Source organism: Cnephaeus nilssonii, assembly GCF_951640355.1.
Source record: "Cnephaeus nilssonii genome assembly, chromosome: 7".
Lineage (NCBI taxonomy): Eukaryota > Metazoa > Chordata > Mammalia > Chiroptera > Vespertilionidae > Cnephaeus > Cnephaeus nilssonii.
In genome coordinates this window covers 66,810,417-66,831,896 of record NC_137078.1, presented here as the reverse complement: position 1 = coordinate 66,831,896, position 21,480 = coordinate 66,810,417, and positions in this window count along the sequence as shown.

The window sequence follows — 21,480 nt, the reverse complement described above, 5'->3', positions numbered from 1 at the left end:
AAACTTGGAATTCCTGGGTCTGGGCTGGATCCTGGCTCTGCCAGTTACCAGCTTTATGACTTTAGGCCACCACCTCGTCCTTCTGAGCCTCTGTCCTCATCCGTGAGGTGGGTTACCATGCAAGGGCTATTGTTAGGGATTAGTGAAGGCCATGATGGTGAAAACACCTGCCACATAACCTGAAATCAAGAGGTGTAGGTTTAACAAAAGGGAGGCTGCTCAAGTGTGCAGAAGTAGAGAAGGGAAGGGGGTTGAGGACACTGGGTGATTGTACATGAACCTCACATAATTGCAAAAAGCGGCCACAAGTTCTCCCCTAACCATCAAGAGATCCAGTCTGTTTCCTCACACCTGGAATCCAGTTTGGCCATGTGATACTTTGGCCAACGGGCCATTAGCAAATGTGATGCAAGCAGAGGCTTTAAAAGCACTGACACATTGGGCTTGGCTTCCCTGGCTGTTTTGGGAAGCCTGTGACTGCCACCATGTGAAGAACCTCAGGCTGGCTGGCCTGCTGAGTGATGAGACACATGGCCAGGTCCCCTGCCACACCCGCCTTCAGCCAGCCACCCACCAGACATGTGATTGAGGCCATCACTGTCACCTAATCATAGATGCATGAGTGTTTTAGTTATTTATTGCTGCATAACAAATTACCCCCAAAGAAGCTTAAAATAGCATTTGTTATCTCACTCAGATTCTGAGGGTCAGGAGTCTGGGAGCACCTTAACTGAAATGAGAGTCTGAGTGCCAGCACGAGCAGGAGAAACCCTTGTCAACACCGGGCACACCCTGCCTTTAAACAGAGCCCCATGGTGCAGCCTGGCTTAACTCCTGTGCAAGCCTCCCACCAAGTTCCCCCTCCCCCTGCCCCAGGCAGTCAGGGCTATAAGAGATTTGGATCTCCTATGGTTTCTCCCCAGACATAGAGTCAGAATTCACCCATCACCTGGGGAGGCAGGAAGGCGCTGGGCAGCAGGGCAGCAGAGGGTGAGGGGAGCTCTCAAGTGGATGGGCTGGGCCTAGGATATTCAAGGATGGAGTGGGGTGGGAAGAGCGGAGAGAGAAAGAGAGAGAGAAGGAAAAGAAGAAGGAGGTGGAGGTGGAGGAGGAGGAGGAGGAGGAGGAGGAGGAGGAGGAGAAGTATATATATAGGGGGTGACAGAGAGGTTTTAGCAAGAAGTCAGTTCATGGCCCAGGTATTGGTGAGAGGAATCAAGAAATACCTCAACTCTCATGTGAAAATTAAATGAAAACCACTCACAGCATGTTCTTTCCCCAACATCCAAGTTACCCTGTATCTCTGGGAGGGTGGAGGATGGGTTGGCAGAAGTTAGCAATGCTGCTGTTGTGAAACCAGAGTCTCAGGCCATGTGGATGGAGAACTCAACACAGAGGGGCAGGGAACACCTCTCAGCACGCAAAGCATCTGCCACAAAGCAAAATAAATTTGCAAGCAAATCACTGAGTGTGAGAAGTTGTTAGGGAGCAAGGGACAGGAAGTGGAAATTCCTTATACCTTCCCATTGTCATTCTCCTACAATATGCATCCGCCACAAGATCCTTTGAATTTAGTCGCCACCTTTGCTGCCTCCATGGTTTATTGTGGTGCAATTAAACAGCTCTGGGGTGTTCCGCAGGCTCGCTTTGGAGCTCACTCTCTTTCACGGCCTCTCCACAACCACCGTCCATGCTTGTCCAGTGCCCCTGCAGGCTGCTCCCAGCCTTCACCTCAGGTCTAGGAGAGGGAGTAGCTTCCTGAGTCCCCAGCCCCAGGCCACTGCCCCATACCTCGATGCTTCTCCTAAACCCTCCCCACACCTTTGTAAATAGTTCCTTTTAAAACTTACATCCATACCTACCTAGAATAGGCAAATTCATAGAGACAGAGAGTAGAACAGAGGTCACCAGGGGCCGGGGGAGGGGTGGGCATTAGTGTTCGTTGGGTACAGAGACTCAGTTGGGAAGATGAAAACGTTCTGGAGATGGATGGTGTGACAGCTGCACAACAATGTAAATGTACCTAATGTCACTGAAATGTACACTTAAAGTGGTTAAAATGGTAAATTTTACGTTCTATATTTTAGCACAATATAAGAAAACAAAAACCTCACCTCCACTGACCAGCCCGAGGGCGCCCTCTGGTTCCTGCTGGGATGCCTCCTGACAGATACTTCTCCCAGCACCCGTTTCCTGGTGGGTTCAAGCCCTGGATTTCTCCTCCCAGGAGCGTTTCAGGGAGCTGACCCCAGAGGTTGGGCGAGGCAGGTGGACCCCACCCCCGCCCCCCAGGACGCTCCTGTTGAATGCAGTGGAGACCATTTTAACCGAGCTGAAGAAATGCAGAAAACTGAGGTTCCTGGGAGGGTGCATGTTTCTGAGGGGTCCCACACACACCCCTGCACAGGATGCTCACAGGGAGGCAGTCACAACCTGGGACACCATCTGCACACCTGAGAACTGAGACCAGTGTTTCTTATTCTCCGATGGTTTCACATACTGGTTCTGGCTCTTCACACAACTAGGGTCCAAGAGATGGGTCCTTACTGTGCTAACATCTGTGTGAACTTGGGCAAGTCTGTCCTCTCTCTGGGCCTCAGTTTCCCCTTTTGTACAGTTAACCAGTGGTATTCAAACTTCTCTGTTAACTAGCACAATCCTTGCTTCCAATAGAACCTTACAAAGAAGCCCAAAGGAAAAATACATTAAAATCAGGCTGCTTGGGCTAAGGATGGTATGGCAGACCCAGGGACCCCCTTCTTCTCTACATTCTGAGGAACCCTTAGGGTTCCATGAGGCACAGTTTGACGACCATTGTTCTAGATGGTCTTGAAAGTCCTCCAGGCTCTGGTAGTGTCTGTTATGGGGACAATGCCGAACACATGTACTCAGTGTAAATGTCTGTTAAATGAATGAAAGGGTAACCTAGAAGGGTACCCCTCCTTCCCTCTTGCCCTGTGCATCATTTCTCTCCCCTAGCACCCAGGCCTGAAGCCCACTAAAACCAGACTGCCCCTCCTCACCCTGCCAGTGACGTCTATGGACGAGAAATTGCTGAGCCCTCATGCCTACTGCCCGCTTGATGGGAAGCTTGCAGTTTCTTGGCTGGGCCAGCCTGTTGCCTCTGAACGCGAGCCGAGGGTCTGAGCCGGGGCCAAGAACAATATTGTGTCAATGAGTCTATTACGAAAATAATGGAATAAAAGAAGCCACCCTCAATGAGGCATGGGCAAGCATCCCTGCGATCCACCTCGGCCTAACCAGGGCTGAGCTAGCCCTGGATGGACGGCCAGCCAAGAGCTTTAAATAATCATTTAAAGCATGTCTGTGATTTATCACTGGGATCAGCCGGCAGGGAGCTGCTCACAGCCTGGCCTCTCCCCGCTTCAGCTCTAACACATGGGGACATGGGCATGGCCACCTTTCCCAGTCCCATATACCCCTGAGCTGTGGCTTCCCCAGGAGAGGAAGAATCTGGCTGTATAAGGTCTAGCTCCCTCTCTCCCAGCCAAGATAAAGCAAGCATGATGTTTCCTGGGTGTTTAAGTGCATTGCCTCATCTGTCCCTCTTGGGCAATGCAGTGAGTTGGGTTCTAACGTGATTTGGCCCATTTTAAGACTGAGAAACTGAGGTGCAGTTGCTCACAGTAGTGGGTGGAGGAGTGGGAATCGGAACCTCTTGTGCTTGGCTCCAGAGTGCCTGAACTGGGATGCTTTGTTACCTCCCAGAGGAGGGCAGGCAGGTCTTTGCACCAGGATCACCACCAATCACCACCGTCTTTGGTACCCTATGGCCTCTTTGCAAAGAGAAGCCCTGTAAGCCTCCCTCAGCCCCCAGTCCCACTGATCACTTACATCCCGTGTGTGTGAGACATTGAAGTCCATTCTAAGCCCAGCTCTCCCTCCACAAAACCTCAACTTCAGACCCCTTCCTGAGCCTCTGCCAAGACAAGGCGCAGAGAAAATCCTCAAAGTGGAGGCTGGCCAACCAAAGAGTGGAGATTAACCCAAAGGCCACTGAAGCCAATGCACCTGACACCTTGGGGCTCTCCAGGAAGCTCAAGCTCATGACCTTGGGCAAATCACTCCCTCTCCCTCCCTGGGCCTTGGTTTCCTCTTCTGCCAAATGATTGCAAAAATTCTACTTTACTTCCCAAGGCTTGTAAGGCAGCTTAAGTGGGGAATTAGTTAAGTGGTGTCACCGGTGGGTGACTCTGTTTGTGCTATGGCTCCTTGCACAGCTGGACAGACATTCCTGTCTCCCCCAGACACTGACCTGTCCCCTGGGAGGATGGAGGGGCGCTGTGAGGCTTGAGCAGGTGATGCCTGGTCTGCCATAGTCAGCAGCGCCAGCCCCATTCCACGAGCTCATCCTACTTCTTTGCCCAAAAGCTGCAATCATTGTTCAAGGTGCTTTGCTTCTATTATCTCATTAAATCCTCAAAGCCACCTGTGTGGTCTGTATGGCTAATACCCCGTTCTACAGCTGAAGAAACTAAGGTTAAAAAGGATTAACAAACTTGGGCAGAGTTGAGGCTGTTCCTCCTCCTCCCAGGAGTCCATCATCCATTCATGCATCCTCCCTCTTACCCTTCCAGCCACTATCTCCATCATTCATTCATAATCTCATATATTCATTCAGTCAGTCATCCAACATTCTCAGGTGCAGGATCCTCTGCTCAGCCCACAGAGTTGGATCGGACAAGGCCCCGGCCCTCAGGAAACTCATAGTCCATTGAAACACACAATGAACTTTTGAGATCACAACTCTGAGCAGCACAAGGGTGTGGTCAAAGACCTGGGCCCTGGTTTTGACTCTTCCCTTTCATACCCCATTTTGGGTACCACCTCCCCTTATAATCATTTCCTCTTTACAGGCCACTTCTTCCACGAGATGCAGGGACCCTAAAGGACAGCCATTAAGCTGAGACTCCATGGGAAGAGTCACATAGAACTGTGCTGAGCTCAGCTCACCACCTAATGTGGTGTTATGGACTGAATTGTATCCCCCAAAATCCATATGTTGAAGCCCCCAGTGTGACTATATTTGGACAAAGATCTTTAGGAGGTAATTAGTTAAATGAGGTCACAAGGGTGGGGCCCTGACTTGATGAGACTGATGCACAAAGAAAGGCAATGTGAGGACACAGCAAGAAGGCAGCCGTCTACAAGCCAAGGAGAGAGGTCCCTGCTGGCACCTTGATCTCGGACTTCCAGCCTCTAGAACTGTGAGAAAGCACATTTCTGTTGTTTAGACCACCAGTACTTTGTTATGGTGGCTCTAGCAGACTTATACATGGATTATCCCCATTCATTTTCCGTGATCCTAAGACATAGGGCCCATTATTTTCCCCTTTTTATGGATGTGAAATCTAAAGCTCAGAGAGGGTAGATCAGTTGCCAAGGTTACACAGTTATAAAGTGTCAGAATCAGGACTCATACTTTGGTCAGGCAAACACCAAAGTTGCTGCTCTTAAGCCTCCCTGTACTGTCTCCCCTCAGCTGGTCCAGCACCAGCCAAGGGCCTGGTCAGAGTAGGAGCTTAGTGAATGTTTGCTGAATGAGTGAGTAACTGAGTAAGTGAGTGAGTGAAGGCATGAATAGTTGCCCTCCACAGAAACCACTTGAAGATGTTTCTTCTATCCCAGACCCTTTAAAGACATACCAACCCTTGCCGAAACCGGTTTGGCTCAGTGGATAGAGCGTCGGCCTGCGGACTGGAAGGTCCCAGGTTCGATTCTGGTCAAGGGCATATACCTTGGTTGCGGACACATCCCCAGTAGGGGGTGTGCAGGAGGCAGCTGGTCGATGTTTCTCTCTCATCGACGTTTCTAGCTCTCTATCCCTCTCCCTTCCTCCCTGTAAAAATCAATAAAATATATTTAAAAATAATAAATAAATAAAATAAAGACATACCAACCCAGTCCTGGGGAAGAGCCATAGCACCCAGAAGGTGACATCCAAACCAAAAGAAGAAGTTAGAGGGAGCTGGATGGAGAGTGGAGGGGAGGCTGCTCCAAGCAGAGGTATGAATGTGAGCAAAGACTGGGAGGCAGGATACCAAGGAGAGTCCCACTAAGGGGACAGAGATGAGGGGAGGTGGGAAAGAGAATGTTGACAGAGAGGCTTTCCAGAGAGGAAAGTGGAGGGCCTGTGAACCTTGGAATCAGGAAACAAGAGAATTAAACAACTTTGAGAGTTGGCTCGTGCTCCTATTCCCAAATCCAGGAGCCACTGACCAGGAATCAGCTGACAGCTAGTCTGCAGCTCCAGAAAGATCTAAAGGCAGATGGAGTTGTCCACACATGAACTGTGTTTGGAATCATAGAAGGACCTATGATCCCCAGGTGGAGAAACAAGATGTATAAGGATGGGATGAGGATGAGGGATGGCCATCATTTTCCAAGCACTCCTGTGGGCCAATTGCTTTACAACCCTGAGAAACAGCAGGTTTTATGCCCATTTTACACATAAGGAAACTGCCAACCGAGGTTAAGATTAAGCCATTTGTGGAAAGGCACCTGGCTGGTAGGTGGTGAGGCTGAGAGCTGGCCCCCAGCCTGTCTGATCCCAAAGCTTGGGCCCTGATGTATACATTGTGCACAATTGAATGAACTTGGAAACGGTGACCCAGTGATCCACCATGAGTCAGAAGATAGGGCTACTTGAGACACTGTGCCTGGCACTGTGCTCATTGCACACGGTGCCCAGCCAAACGGCTCTGAGGAATTCAATGGCCTCCCGATGGCTTCCCTGACCCCTCTCAAACCTACATCTAGCCCTCCATCATCTCCAAGTGCTCCACCCCAGGACGTCTTCCAGGAAACATTACAGGATCATTCTCCAGTGACATGTGAGCGCCTTGTCACTGAAAGCAGAGGTAAGTGCCTTGGGAGAGGCGGGGAGAGCTGTGTAGTGAAGCTCCTTTTTGGGCTGCCTGAGTGCTCTCCCTCACTTTGCCACCCAGGAACCCACCACGGAGCCCCATTGCCTCTTTCATTGAGTGCGTGTCCAGAAGTGGCTTATGGCTCCCAATTTTCAGCATCAAGGGGCTCCACTCCAGCTGTCTGTGGCTCCCGTGGCCTCTCTGCAACCCAGTGCTGCCTCTAACTGTCCTCTCACCCCATTCTTCAAGGGTGAGCTCAGCTTCCATCATCCAGGAAGCTGTTCCAACAGGTTAGGGATAGCAGACACCAGAAACAGCCTGGACACCACCATCTGGATGCTTCACTGGGGTCCTTAAGATAATCTACCTTAAGTGCTAAGTATCCAACTTTCGCCAAGTACTTTCTTTGGGAGACAGCTCAGTGGGGGAAGGCAGGAACCCTGTCCTTGAACAGGGAAGCGGTGGGGGAGGGGAAAAGGGGGATAGGGGCAGATGTGTAGATAAAAAAACAAAATGGCAGCATGAGCAAGACACATGTCCTTGAAGATGAGAAGATAAGAGGATATATTATGACAAATTTTTGCATATAAATATAAAAATGTAGGTGAAATGAACAAGTTACAATTTGCCAAAATGGACTCAAGAAAAAAAATAAAACATCCAGGTAGCGAAATAGTAATGAAATATTTTTAATCTCTAGTTTAAAATCTTCCCTCAAAAAAAGAATCCAGACCGAGAGTTTTTAGCTGAAGGAACAAGTAATTCCAGCCTTACACAGCTGTTTCAAAATATACTGTAAAGAAAGAGAGAATATGCCCACGTGTCATATGAAGCCATCATAAGCCCAATAGCGAGGCCTGATGAGAACAGTATGAAAAAGGATAACTTCAGGCCAGTTTAACAAAGAGGCAAAAATTCTATGCAATACTGTGAAGCTGAATGAAGAATTTATAAAAAGGATAATGCATTATGACCAAGTTGGATTTATCTTACTCATGAGAAAAATGGTTTGCTCATCTCATGAGATGCAGAAAAGGTGTTTGATAAAATTTAACATCCATTCATGATTTCAAAATGAAAAACTTCTTAGCAAATTAGGAATAAAAGAGAAATTGCTTAACCTAAAAAAGATGATGTGTCATTCCATTAAGGCTGAGGACAGCTCTGTTCACAAGTGCTGACTGGCTGACTTGTCTCAGTTAAGGGATCTATTTCACAGGACCTCCTGGGAGCAGTGACTGCATCCAGAGGAGTGAGTCTAATGACAGGAATTTCTAGGACCACTGTAAGCAGGCGGAGGAAGTGATTTTGGCAAGCCTTGTGATATTCTTCAAATCTTATTAATATGCATAGACTATTATTTATGCATTTTAATTCATCTAATAAATACTTATTAAATACAAAAGAACAAAATGTCAAACATATTGTACATTAATGCCTGATCTATGCTTCTCAAAATGGTGATAGAAAGTCTATCCCTGCATTAGAAAAATATCTAAAGGATGAATTCCCAGAATCTCTATGTGGTAGGATTACAGGTAAATGTTATTTTCTCATTAGAGCTGTTCCTTCATTTATTAAGCAAATATTTATTGAACATACCTATGCTAGGTCCTAGAATGAAAAGGAAATATATAAAATAATTAAAAGTGGGGACTTTGGTGCCTGATTGAGTTTGCAGCTAGACTCTGCTATTCACTAGCTGTGCAAGCTTGGGTAAATTACTTAACTTCTCTGTTCCTCAGTTTGTCCATCTGTAAAATAAGGACATAAAAAATGCATGTAAATTGCCTGGCCTATAGTATATGAACAAAAATAGAATCATTATTATTACCTGGAAGGAAAAAGTGATGTGTAGCCATAGAGAGGGGCAGATGAAATGCTCTCAGTGCTCAGAGAAGGGAGTGAGAAGACATCAGAGACAAGGGAAGGATGAAGGAAGGCTTCCTAGAGGAGGCAGAATCAGAGCTTTGCCTTGAAATTAAGTATTCCAATAGGCAAAGAAGAAGTGCAAGGGCATTCCAGCTTGAGTGCACAGCATGAACAAAGGCCCAGAGGTGAGAAAGTGTTTGGGTTAAAAGCACTGGTCTGGTGTAGCTGAAGCACAGGGGTTCATTTATATTGAGGCTGATTCTGGAGGCTTTGTTACGCTCCATGCTAAATGTTGCATGGCAACCACCCTCTTCCCCTTAGTTTCACCATCTGTAGATTGAGGCAGCTGGAGTCAGTCACCCCTGGGCCCCCAGCCCCTCCAGGACATTTTATTCACAGTGCCCAAGCCCTCAGACTCTTAAATGCTTCCACATGTCAACCCTGACCGGGCTCCTTATCTTTGCCAGCAGAACGCAGCTAGTCAGCCCTGCTTCCGGGCCTTGGACAGCCTCCCCACGGTCCTGGAGCGCACAGCTATTCTAGGGCCACCAGTCATGTGGCCCCTGCTCCAACAGAAACACTACATTCAGGCCCTATGGAAACATCAGCCTCCCTTCTCCCCAGGAGCCTCGGCAGTGCCTGAGGACAGTGTGGTTTATTTGGGGTCTGTGGGATGCAGAGAATGTTATCATTCTCAGGGAACTCTGAGTCCCGTCCTCACTGCTTATTCTGGCCCCTCTCGGCAGATGCTGCAGGCTTTATCCAGCAAGGAGGTCTCCCTCCAGCTCTCATACCACCAAGGGTTCCCAGTTCCAAGAAAGGTTTCAGGTTTCAGAGAAATGAAGTAAGTGCCTGAAGGGGCAGCAGTGTCTAACTGCTGGAGTGGAGGGCGGAGGGTTTAAGCTGTGTCATTCCCCCTTGTGTCCTCTGACCCCCAATCCCACAGATGGCTGGCATTTGCTTTTTCAACTGGAGTCTGAGAATTGTAAGATCTTCAAGCTAATGGAATCTTAGGCTCCCAGGACCTTAAGAGCTGTGGAATACTTTCTAGAACCATGAAATTCTAGGATCTCAGAATCAGAATCATTCTGTCCAGGGAAGAGCTGGGTTCCAGCACTTCCTAGCTATGTGACTTTGAAAATGTTATTTAACATCTCTGTGCCGTTTGTAAAATGGGGTAATAATAGTACCTATTTCCTCAGGTCATTGTGTTGAGTTAAAACATTATTTTATAATAACTAGAGGCCCGGCGCACAAAATTCGTGTGTGGGTACGGTCCCTAGGCCTGGCCTGCGATCAGGGCCATCTTCCCCAGCTGCCCGAAGAGTGGGTGCTACAGTCCAGGCCCCGCCCCCCCCCCCCCGCCGCCACCCACTCCTGGCTCCCCATTTGCCATTGGACAATCGGAGCCTGAGAGGTTGGCCCAAGAGGTCGGCCATTCCCACCCACTTGCCAGCCCCACCCCTGCTGCGGGTTGCCTTCTGTGTGTGGAGTAACTAGTGGGGTGGGGGCCTTGGCCTGGCACCACCCGCATCCCCCGCCACCCACCCCCAGTTCCCCGTTTGCCATTGGGCAATTGGAGCCTGATGGCCAGGGAAAGGGACCGAGAGGTGGTCAGTGCACGTCATAGTGACTGGTCAAGTAGTCATCTGGTCGTTCCACCATTAGGGTCAATTTTCATATTGCCCTTTTATTATATAGAGGCCCAGTGCATGGGTGGGGCCCAGCCAGCCTGCCATGTTCGGGGCCCCAAATCGGGGTGGTGGTCCCTGCTGGAGGGCAGGGCCGGCTGGGGCAAGGGGCCATGGGCGGTTTGCAGGCCAGCCAAGCCCCCGATCAGGGTGGGGGTCTCCATTGGGGGGGGGGGGCGCCAGCCAGGGTGAGGGGCTGTGGTGGTTCTGGTCTCTGGTCATTCTGGTCATTCTGCCATTTCGTTCACTGGCTTTTATTATATAGGATATTTGTGAAGCACAGTAATACCCAGCACATGGAGAAAGCACCAGAGAAGTGATGGCTATGGCCCTAAGATCAAACTACAGGGAACAGCAGAGTGGGTGCTACAGTCCAGGTCCTGGCCTCCCTGTCTAGAATATTTTCCATTCAGCCACAGCAACTCTCAAAGCAGTTAGGAGGGAACCAGCTTTGGGACCAGATAGACCCTTCAATGATGGCACCAGCTCCCACAATAAAGATTCCACTGTGGAGAATTCCATGCAAGAGAAATTTTCCATCACCCAGAAATATACTTGGAGGAGCTGTGTTTCCTCCCGGAACAAGGAGCATTTGGCAGGTGGAACCAGTAAAAGGCTCTAGGATCATTTCCTGCTCACAGTGGGTTGACTGGGCTCAGCTGGATGGTTCTTCTGTCCCATACAATGTCAGCTGTGGCTGCAGCCTTCAGGGGGCTCAATTGGGCTGGAACATCCAAGATGGCTCACTTGCATGTCTGGCACTTTGATGGGTATGGTTGGAAGGCTGGACACTAGGGATCCTGGGCCTCTCAGCCCATGGAGTTTCAGGGCCTCTCCTCCCCCAAGTGGTTTCTCCACAAGGTTTCTTTATCAGGGTAGGCAGACTTGTCACATCACAGGTAGGGATCTCAAAATGACATGAGTGGAAATTGTTGGGCCTTCTTAAAGCTTAGGCCAGTGTGATAGACAGAATATTAAGCCCCCAAGGTTCCCACCAATGATGTACATGTCCTATATAATCTTTTTCCCTTAAGTGTGAGCAGGACCTGAAAACATGACAGGGAAGTCACTCCCTTGATTAGGTTACATTATATGGCAATGGTGATGGCATAGATTAGATTACATCACACTATGTAAAACTCCATCATAGTCAACTGGGGAGAGATTCTCCTGCTGACTTGGAAGAACTAAGCTACATGTTGAGAGAGGGCCATGCCCCTAGGTGCTGAGGGAAGCCTCTAGGAACTGACACAGACCCCTGGCCAAGAACCAGGAAGAAAATGGGGACCTCAGTCCTAAAGCCACAAAAAACTGAATGCTGCCAACAGAAGTCAGGAAGAGGACCCGGGCCTCAGATGAGATCACAGCCCCAGCCAACACCTTGATTTCAGCCTGCTGAGACCCTGAACAGAGAACCCAGCTATGCCATGCCTAGTCTTACAGAACCGTGACCTAATAAATTGGTGTTGCTAGAGGCCTCCAAGTTTTGTGGTAATTTGTTACGTAGCATCACTTCCATTACCATCTACTGATTAAAGGAGTCCTATGGCCAGCCCAGGTTCCATGTGAGTGTGGGCCACATCAGCTGTGAATACCAGGGGTGCTTTATCTGGGGCCATCTTTGGATACAAGTGGTCACAAATCTAATCAATTTCCTAAGGCCTAGATCCTACCTGACCCCAACAGACCCCTGTGTCTGGCTACCAAGTTTCTAAAAAGCAAAGTGTGCTCCATGGGAGGTAAAATGTTTCATGAAAGTTGCATTTGAAATCTTACCTTCTCCCATCTTGCTGAAATTCCATCCTATCTATATATATAAAAGCCTAAGTGACCGTTATGACCGAATGAACAGTCTAATGGTTGCTATGACATGCACTGACCACCAGGGGGCAGATGCTCAATGCAGGAGCTGCCCCCTGGTAGTCAGTGCACTTCCACAGCCAACCTCCCGCAGTCCCTCCCCCAGGCTGGCTAACCTCCCGCGCTCCCTTCCCCCTGGCCAACACGCTCCTCCACCCCCACCCCCATCTGCCTGATAGCCAGACAGGCTGAGGGACCCCACCTGTGCATAAATTCATGCACCAGGCCTCTAGTTTTATATTAATTCCAATCGAGCATGTTCTAACTAGAAGGATTCACAAGAGTAATCTGGTTTAAACTTCTCAATTTAGAGGATCTCAAGAGGAGAAGGGACTTTCCTAGGTCCCACAACAAACCAGAGACCAGGTTTAGAGCCTGGGTGTGTGGATTCTCAGCCTCCATTTTGTTCATTTTTCCTTGGCCCTCCACCTGTCCTGGCCCCTTGGGGGTTCTAAGTCTCATCTATTTCACTCCTCTGTGTCTGTGAGACTAAAAAAATCAGGAGTCTCCAGGAACTGAGCCCCACAATGCCTTCACTTCCAGAAGAGAACTGACAGGGTGGGGAACCTCCCCCACACAGCCCACCCACAGCCTGGAGCTTCGGAGGATATGCACCAGGAGCTGACTTCCATACTGTGTCCTAGTATGAATCCTCCCCTGACCCACCCTAGGATCTTGGGCAAATCACACTCTGTGCCCATCCTGTTTCCTTACTCTAATTGAGGACAGTGTCTGACCCGTGAGAAAAACAAAGTGGATGCCCTCTGAAGACTACAAAGGGTTGATTTCCTGGGCAGAGTTTTTCCCAAGGGAAACCTCCGCTCCTGCTTCATGATGAACTATCTCTCTCTCTCTCCAAGGGGCCCAAGCTTCCTATCATTCCAGTCTCTTTGCCCATCTCCTTCCCTTTCTCCAGGGAATTAGGAAGCCAAGGGCTAGGGCCTCCATCCCCAGGAATTCCCAGGAATTACTATCCTTGCCCAAATGTCACCTTCTCAGAGAATCTTCCCAATGTTCCTATCTAAACTAGCATCTTTTTTCCTGCTTTGTCCTCTTCTCCTACTCTCTTTTTTAATTACATTGATCACTATCTAAAATTATATTAGGCATGTTAATTCATTCTATTCTTTAGATTCCACATATGAATGAAATCATATGGTACTTTAGAGACACTCATAGATAGAGAGCAAGCTGACAGCTGTCAGGGAGTGGTTGGGGGGCTGGGTAAGGGGTGTAGATGGGGGAGAGAGAGAGAGAGAGAGAAAGAAAAAAAACCTCCTGGACACAGACAACAGTGTGGTGATTGCCAGAGGGAGCGGGCTGGGGTAGGTGGAGGAAGGTATAGGGGGGATAACTGGTGATGGAAGGAGACTTGATTTGGGACGGTGAACACACAATACAGTGTACAGATGATTGTGGCATTGTGCACATGAAACATATAACTTTGTTAACCAGTGTCATCCCAATAAATTCAATAAAAAGGTAAAAATAAAAAAAATAACTTATATTATTTATTTATTTATCCTATTTCCTATACTAATGATAAACAAGGATCTCTCTGTTATTCACCACCATAGAGTTTGAACCAAAGAATGAATTAATAGAATCAAGACTGATCACAGTGCAAAACTTCACTATTGCTCTAGGGGGGATCATGTCTGAGATACCAGTTTGTAAAGTAAAGACAATAACGTGCAAGAAGCCCAACCTGAGCAGCCCACCCCACACTGCCCCTCTCCCCTCTGGGTCCTGGTTGTACTTACCGTAGTGCCTGAACCTCTCACTCAACACTGATTTACAAATTGCTGATCCACTCCCTAGATTGTTGATGTTTTGGAAAGAGTATGTCTGTAGGTGTGAGTCTGGTCCTTCTTTCAAATGTATTGAGGGGCATATGCATCGTTGTGTCCCTCCTAGAGGGCCTAACGAGTGCCATTTGCATTATTGTCCCTCAATGAATTAATGAATTAGTGAATGAGTGAGTGAGTGAGTGAGTGAGTGAATGAAATGATGGATGGCATGATTGGACTATTAAATGGATAGATGGATGGATGGATGGATGGATGGATGGATGGATGGATGGATGGATGGATGGATAAGTTGACAGATTTGATTTACTGTGTTTCAAAATCTCCAAAGTCATGGAGCAGAAGAAGCAGATTTGCTCTGTGGCCCTACAGGACAAAGTTAGGATCCCTAGGTCAAAACTACAGGAAAGCTGTTTTCAGGTCATTATAAGATAGAAGCTACCTGTCCCACACATGTGCACATAGAAAGCACCCTCATTAGGGGACTGGGGCAGGCAAGAATTTAGATTCTGGTTAGGGTTTGGGCTAAGAAACCATAGGATTCTAGCAGAATCAGAAGTGAACTCCCCCCATCATCCGTGTTTGGTGAAGGCTGAGCCCTCATTCTCTACCCTGAATCCTGGATTTCTTTACATTGATACCTCTCCTCAGACTAAGGACAGATTCAATGACAATTAAGCTAAAAATGTGACCACTTATTAGGTACACTTCTAAAAACAACCTGGGAGGTTGGGGTTGCTTCTCACTCTGCATCTGTGTGCTTCTTCCACTTTGTCTTGGCTGCCTTATAGACAAGAATGCTAAAATCCCAGGATCTTAAATAAACAGAGATCAAATGTATAGCCTTGCATAAGTTATTACCCTCTCTGATCTTCAATGGCATCATATGGAAAATGGAGATAACAATGCCTTCTTATAGGAGAATTAAATGAAAGAATTACATAGTGCCTAGTGCAGTGCTGAGCACATTGAAAGCCCTCAATAAATGAGAGTATTGGAATGGGTGTTGGTTTTAGCATTGATGTCATTATTAAAATCCACATGTATATTTGTGTTCATATTACCATGGTATTAGATTTTTTTAGTATTATATTATTACCATAGACTCATAAATCTAGGACCACGGATTCATAGATTGAAATAACAGATTATTAGAAACTGACCATCTCAGAAGTTTAGAACTTTAGAATTACCAAGCCTTGGAGCCATGGATGATTCATTTCTGCAACTCCCAGAAAAGGCAGGACCTCTAAGGTCATGAGTGCAGCCACTCCAAGCTGCCTCTCCCAGGGCAGATGCCTCCCTCCAATGTCCTTCATCCCACATCTTCAGGCCAAAACACCATCTGAGCCACCTTGGGGTGCCTGGAGTGGACCCCTTGGCCTCATGCTCCTGTTCTCAGACACAGAATCCCAGGAATTTGCAGCCACAGCGAGTGGGGGCTTGGGATTGGGCCCGGGGGATGATGAAATATGGAAGCTCCCGGAGTCGGGCCTGGTGGGGAAGGCCACATTTTCTGTGTCATGTTCTATTGCACGCCAATCAATTACAGTGTGCCCTATATAAACACATCATGAGGGCTTTGACAGGGGGCCGGGGTGAAGTTGGGTGTCAGGGTAAAACAGGGGATAATAAAATCACTGGAGATTTATTTCTCTAAATTGGAAACTTCATGCTTACACCTGACTAAATCATCAGGCTGAAATTGGAGCCGACTCCCACGGAAAACACATGTAACCTTATCCCATCTTTGTTTAACGGCGACCCATCAAGCCGCCTGATGGATTCTGCAGATGCGGCCAGCGTCCTCCTTTGGCTCCTTGAGTTCTGGGGTTCTCAATCAGATCTGTCTTCACTGTGCCCACCCTGCTCTCTGGTCGCTCTTCCAGGGCTGGCCAAAGCAGCCGCTCCTCCAGGCGGGTGTCCATGCGGATCTCCTGCCCTCTGGATGGCTTCCTTTGCGCCAACGCCCAAAAGCACCCATTTGTGTACCCAAGATCCCTCTACCTAAGGTCCTCCTTTTCCATGAAGCCATTCTCCCTGAGGAGAGGAGCAATGTTGAATAACAGGTGAGACAGCTGTGATATCAAGGAAAGAGCTCAAGCCGTGGCCAGTGTTCTCAGTTAGAGCCTTGGCCTCTGCACTGAAGGGTTGCAGGTTCAATTCCTGGTCAAGGGCATGTACCTGGGTTGGGGGTTCGCTCCCCACTCCCGGTCAGGGTGCATGCAGGAGGTAACCAGTCAATGTGTCTATTTCTCTCTCTCTTCCCCTCCCCTCTTTCCACTCTCTCTGAAAAGCAATGGAAAAAAATATCCTCCAGTGAGGATTAACTAATAATCTATAATAATAAAAGCATAATATGCTAATTAGACTGGACATCCTTCCGGATGTCCTTCCGGTGGGGGCCGAGCCCCTTGCACGAATTTTGTGTATCAGGCCTCTAGTAATAATAATAATAAGAGCTCAAAGCTAAATGTTGTCTGCCCTGGGTTCAAATCATGGTTCTGTGATAAAATCCCTTTATCTGTCTGGGTAAATTGATTATGCTACTTCCTTTGATCCTGTCTCTTCTCTAATAGAAATTTTATGAGTATTTGATGAGCTAATGGTTTAAAAGTGCTTTCCAACTTAGAAGTTGATGGTGTATAGTCATATAGAATTTCCCTTGTGACTCATGAAGCACTGTATGTAGCACTGGGAGGCAACATGAGTCACCCACCCCTGTGTTAGAAGTTTCCCCTTTACCAGGAGTGACCAGTGAGGGTTCCAAACAAGAATCAGAAAATAATCTAATCTTAAACCCCTTCTGTGTGCTGGGCACTGGGTGGGTACAGCTCATACAATATTTCATGTGATCCCCACCTCCTGGATAAGAATTATACCCACTCCAAAGATGATGAATCAGGGATCGGAGAGGTTATCTAACTTTCTCAAATCACACAGCTGGAATAGTAACCAGTATGTCAATCTAGATTTGTCTGACTCCAAAGTTCATTAAAATACATGACAAGTGCTCCGTGAGCCCTGAGGGAGAAAAGGTGGGCAGTATGTTTCAGGGCTCAATATGGGCCCTCCTCCCCTCCCAGTCCCTCCCTTCAAGTCCATAAATTCTTACCCAGAGACACACTCACTCCAGTGCACACTGCAGGTGGTCAGTGGCTGGGAGGCTGCGGGCTAAGGCTCCCTGCTCAGAACAGGACTCCAAGCTCACACCTCCTCGTGGCCCTTTGGGTGGAGTGAGGTGGGGAGAGCAGGAGGAGCCCCTGTGTGTCATTTTCGGCAGCAGTCAGCAGAGCCTTGCAAAGTGCAAGATGGCTTTTTTAGCCCAGCATAAGGATCTAGTTAAAAACCAATAAATCAGCAGTGAAATGTGCATAGCAGCCTTCTCCGTAAAATCAACATGGCTTGCTCCTCTGCAGGGAGCCCTCTTCCCACCAGTCTGAAGCCTGGAGCTCAGGCAGAGCCCTCCTCTGTCCCTAGGGGGTCTTTTGGGACAGGGGTGTCTCCACATCCCCTGAGAAGATGGGGGCCAAGCAACCTGGGCCCTGCCTAGGAGGTGCCTACACTGGAGAAATCCTCTTTCTAGAAGCAGAGATCCAGAAACCGGTGAGCAGGGCTCGACAGCCCTCACCTCCTCCACACCACTCGGCTCTGACTCAGAAAATCGAATTATGAGATGAATGAGCTGGGGCGTGGATGAGCCTGGAGAGTCCCAGGGCGGCTCCCCAGCACCAAGTACAGAAAACCGACTGCAGACAGGGGCTCGCGACCCCCTTTCCAAGTCCTGCCTGAGGAAGACACCCCACTGACCTCTGACAGAGTGGGTGACCCAGCGCCTCCCTGTGCCCAGGCCGCCCGCCCCCGCGGGGGTGGGGATTTAGGGAGCCCCAGATCACCCTGAGGACGGTATTTAATATCTGTAAAACTGCCACTCAGGCAGCCAAGGTAAACAGCGTCCCTGGCAGTTCAAAGGTGAGCGGGTTTTTAATGTTTCCCCTTCGCCTGAAAGGAATCCGTGCTGGGCCTGTGGCAGCGGCGGCCCCCCGGGGAGGCCGGCCCCCCGCGCACCGGCCCACGGCATCTGTGCACACAGAGGCTGCGTCTCCCACACAAATACTCAAAATTTCTCATTAAAACTTATGACTGTGTCAACAGCGCAGCCTGGGCCCCTAATCTGGAAAAGCCATTTCACCGCCCGCCCAGCCTGTCGCACGCGGGCCAGGCCCGGGCTGGCAACAGCTCCCCGCCTCCTGGGCTCCAGGCCGCCGGCTCCGCTGTGGGCTCCCGCGCGCCAGAGGCCGGCAACGCGGCGACACGGGCCCGACGCGGGGTCCGCGGCTTTAGGTGCTGGCCGCAGGCGCCGCCTCTGGCCTGGGAAAGAGCTGGGAGGGGTGGCTTCGGAGTCGTTAAATAGCCCCGCCCCCAGCTGCACCCTCCAAACCCGTCCCCAGGGTTTCATTTTGCTCCTCTGGGAAGGGTTAGCTCAGCCCCCACCCGATGCCACAGCGGAGCTGGCGGGCTGGGGAGGAGCCGCCGCCAGGGAGGTGTGGACGCACCTGAGCAAGGGGTGCAGGGGAGAGGCAGGCTGCTCCGCCAAGACGGAGATGAACTCCGCTCTCAGTAGGTGTCAACATGCTGACTCAAGTGGAAGAGGAAAAATCAGAGAAAGATTCCACCCTGGAATCCCAGCTCTGACGTTTATGGCACTCCTCTCTCTTCCTCTATAAAATGGGACAACAATAGGAAGTTACTACCTGGCCCCACCTGCTCCAGTCCCTGGCGAACAGTAAGCACCCCTACACAGTAGTTACTGGTGATCCTGTCTTTGTCAAGGTCCTCCTGCCTAGAGCCATCAACAAAACAGCTGGCAGCTGAGGGGGAGACAGGCAAGCAATTAGAAGGAGAGAGGCTGCGTGTTATGAAAGGAGACAGAGGGTGCTGAGTGAGTGCTGGAGGCAGAGGTGGAAGACATTCCGGGCGAAGGAAGAGCCTGTGTAAAAGGCCTGAGGCAAAAGAGAGCCTGTGATCACTGGTAAAAGCACAGAAACAGAAATGAGCCTGAGGGAGAGGCGTTGGGAGAGTGTAAGTGCTTACAGGAGCCAATGAGCACTTTCAGATTTGGTTTTGTGTGTGTGTGTGTGTGTGTGTGTGTGCGCTGCTACACGTGAGTTCACACTTAATGTACTAGTATGTGTATTTGAATATGCCCACAGATGTGCACCCACACATATGCCTGTTGGAAATGTGAATGTCGCCCTGGTCAGTGTTGCTAAGTGGTTAGAGCGTCGGCCTGTGCACCAAAGGATCCAGGCTTTGATTCCCGGTCAAGGGCACAACCTTGGTTTTAGGTTCCCTCCCTGCCCCTGGTGGGGTGTGTGTGTGAAGCAACCAGTCAATGTGTCTCTCTCACAATGATGTTTCTCTATCTCTCTCCCTCCCTCTCTTCCACTCTCTGAAAAGCAACAAAAAAATATCCTCAGGTGAGGATTAACAACAACAAAATGTGAATGTCTTATTATATGTTAAGTATAATTTTAAAAATAAATTTTAAAATAAATAAAGCAAAGATACAAAAAGTTAAAAATGTATATGTCCTTTAGGATGTGTGTCCCTGTGCCTGGTTGAACATTCAGATATGAATACGAGTGTATTTGTGTGTGTCCCTCTATATGTGACTGTGCATCCAGGCTTGTGAGTCTGAAGAAGGACACGCAGTGGTGTTTGCATAAGCACTTGTACCTATTGATGCGAGTTTTTGTGTATGCACTTGTGCTTACCTTCTCCGGTATCTATACGTGGGAGCTGGTGTGGTCTGGGTCCTGAACACACCCTAACCGCCCACTGGTACTCATCAGCCTGATGGGCCTCCTTCCTTTTGAGTCCACACAGACATTCTATTTGCTCCCCTCCAGGGAAACAAGAAAAGCATATTGAGACTTCCCTCCAGAAAGCTGAAATTCAGGCACCCACCATTCCACCCACCCCCTACCTAAGTCAAGGTCTACGGGGACACTGCCATGTGGAAAGCAAGAATAACTTAGCACTGGGCATGGGAGCTGCTGCCCCAACCCAGCCCAGCTGTGTTGATGAGCTGTGTGACCTGGGACAAGTCACTTTGCCTCCCTGAGCTGGAGAAGATAAAGACCAGGCTCCCTGGCCCTGGCCGGGTAGCTCAATTGGTTAGAGCAGCATTCTGATATGCCAAGGTTGTGAGTTTGATCCCCAGTCAGGGCACATACAAAAGGCAATCAATGAATGTATGAATGACTGGAACAACAAATCTCTCTCTCTCTCTCTCCTTTCCTTTCTCTAAAATAAATAAATAAATTTTTAAAAAATATAAATAAAGACCATTCTCCTTGACTCCTGTATCTTTGGCTGAAATTGAACACAAACAGGAATGTGGCGAGATGATGACCATCCCTCCATGTTTTTCACTGGGTCAGCACCTTAAAAGAAAAGAAAGAATCCTCAGAAAAGCCTCATGAAGTTCAAAGGTTCCAACACACATGTTGCTTCCAAAAGGGCAAGAATTTTGCCTTTATCACCTCTGTCTTCCCTACCCAGAACAGTACCCAGTGCATAGTGGGTGCTCAATAAATACTTGTTGAATTGATAAATCTGTTCATTGAGCTATTTGCTCATTTATTCACTCAACAAAGAATCCCCGGCCCTTGTTCTGTGACAGGCCTTACTTGTCCCCACCATAAAAGAAGAAACTCTTGCATAACTTCACTAAAATCCTGGGGAAATCAGCACTACCTTAAATCCATGGCTGTCCTCCTCCATCAAGATTCAAAATGCTCAGAAAAGCAACTGTTTTCCTATTCGGTCTCCTCCCCACAGTGGCTGTTCAAATCTTCCCCTGTTTCCTCAGAACCTCCAACCTCTCTCTTCCTTCCCCTGCCCTCTCCACAGGTGACCTGCATGGAGAAAACAAAAGCCAGCAATTCACTGTCACAAAACCTATGTATTTACCTGTGCTTCTTCCAAAGCTCACCTCCTTCCTTCCTATTGGAATGACAACTGGGATCACTCCCGCATGGGAAACAAGCACCTCCCCTCACCACTGCAGATGGCTCACCGGCTGACTCCCTCCTCTCTGCCCATACATTCCTTCTACCTCCAGGTCTCTCAAACTGACCCTGGTGAGCCATTCAAGAAGGTCACAAATTCTATTTGAGGAGTTATGACCAGCAGTTTTAAAAAATAAAATAGTCTCTTGGCCTTCTGTATGTCCTCTTTCGAAAAGTGTCTATTTAGGTCCTTTGCCCATTTTTTTTATTGAATTGTTTATCTTCTTTTTGTTAAGTTGTATGAATTCTCTGTAAATTTTGGAGATTAAACCTTTATCTGAAATAT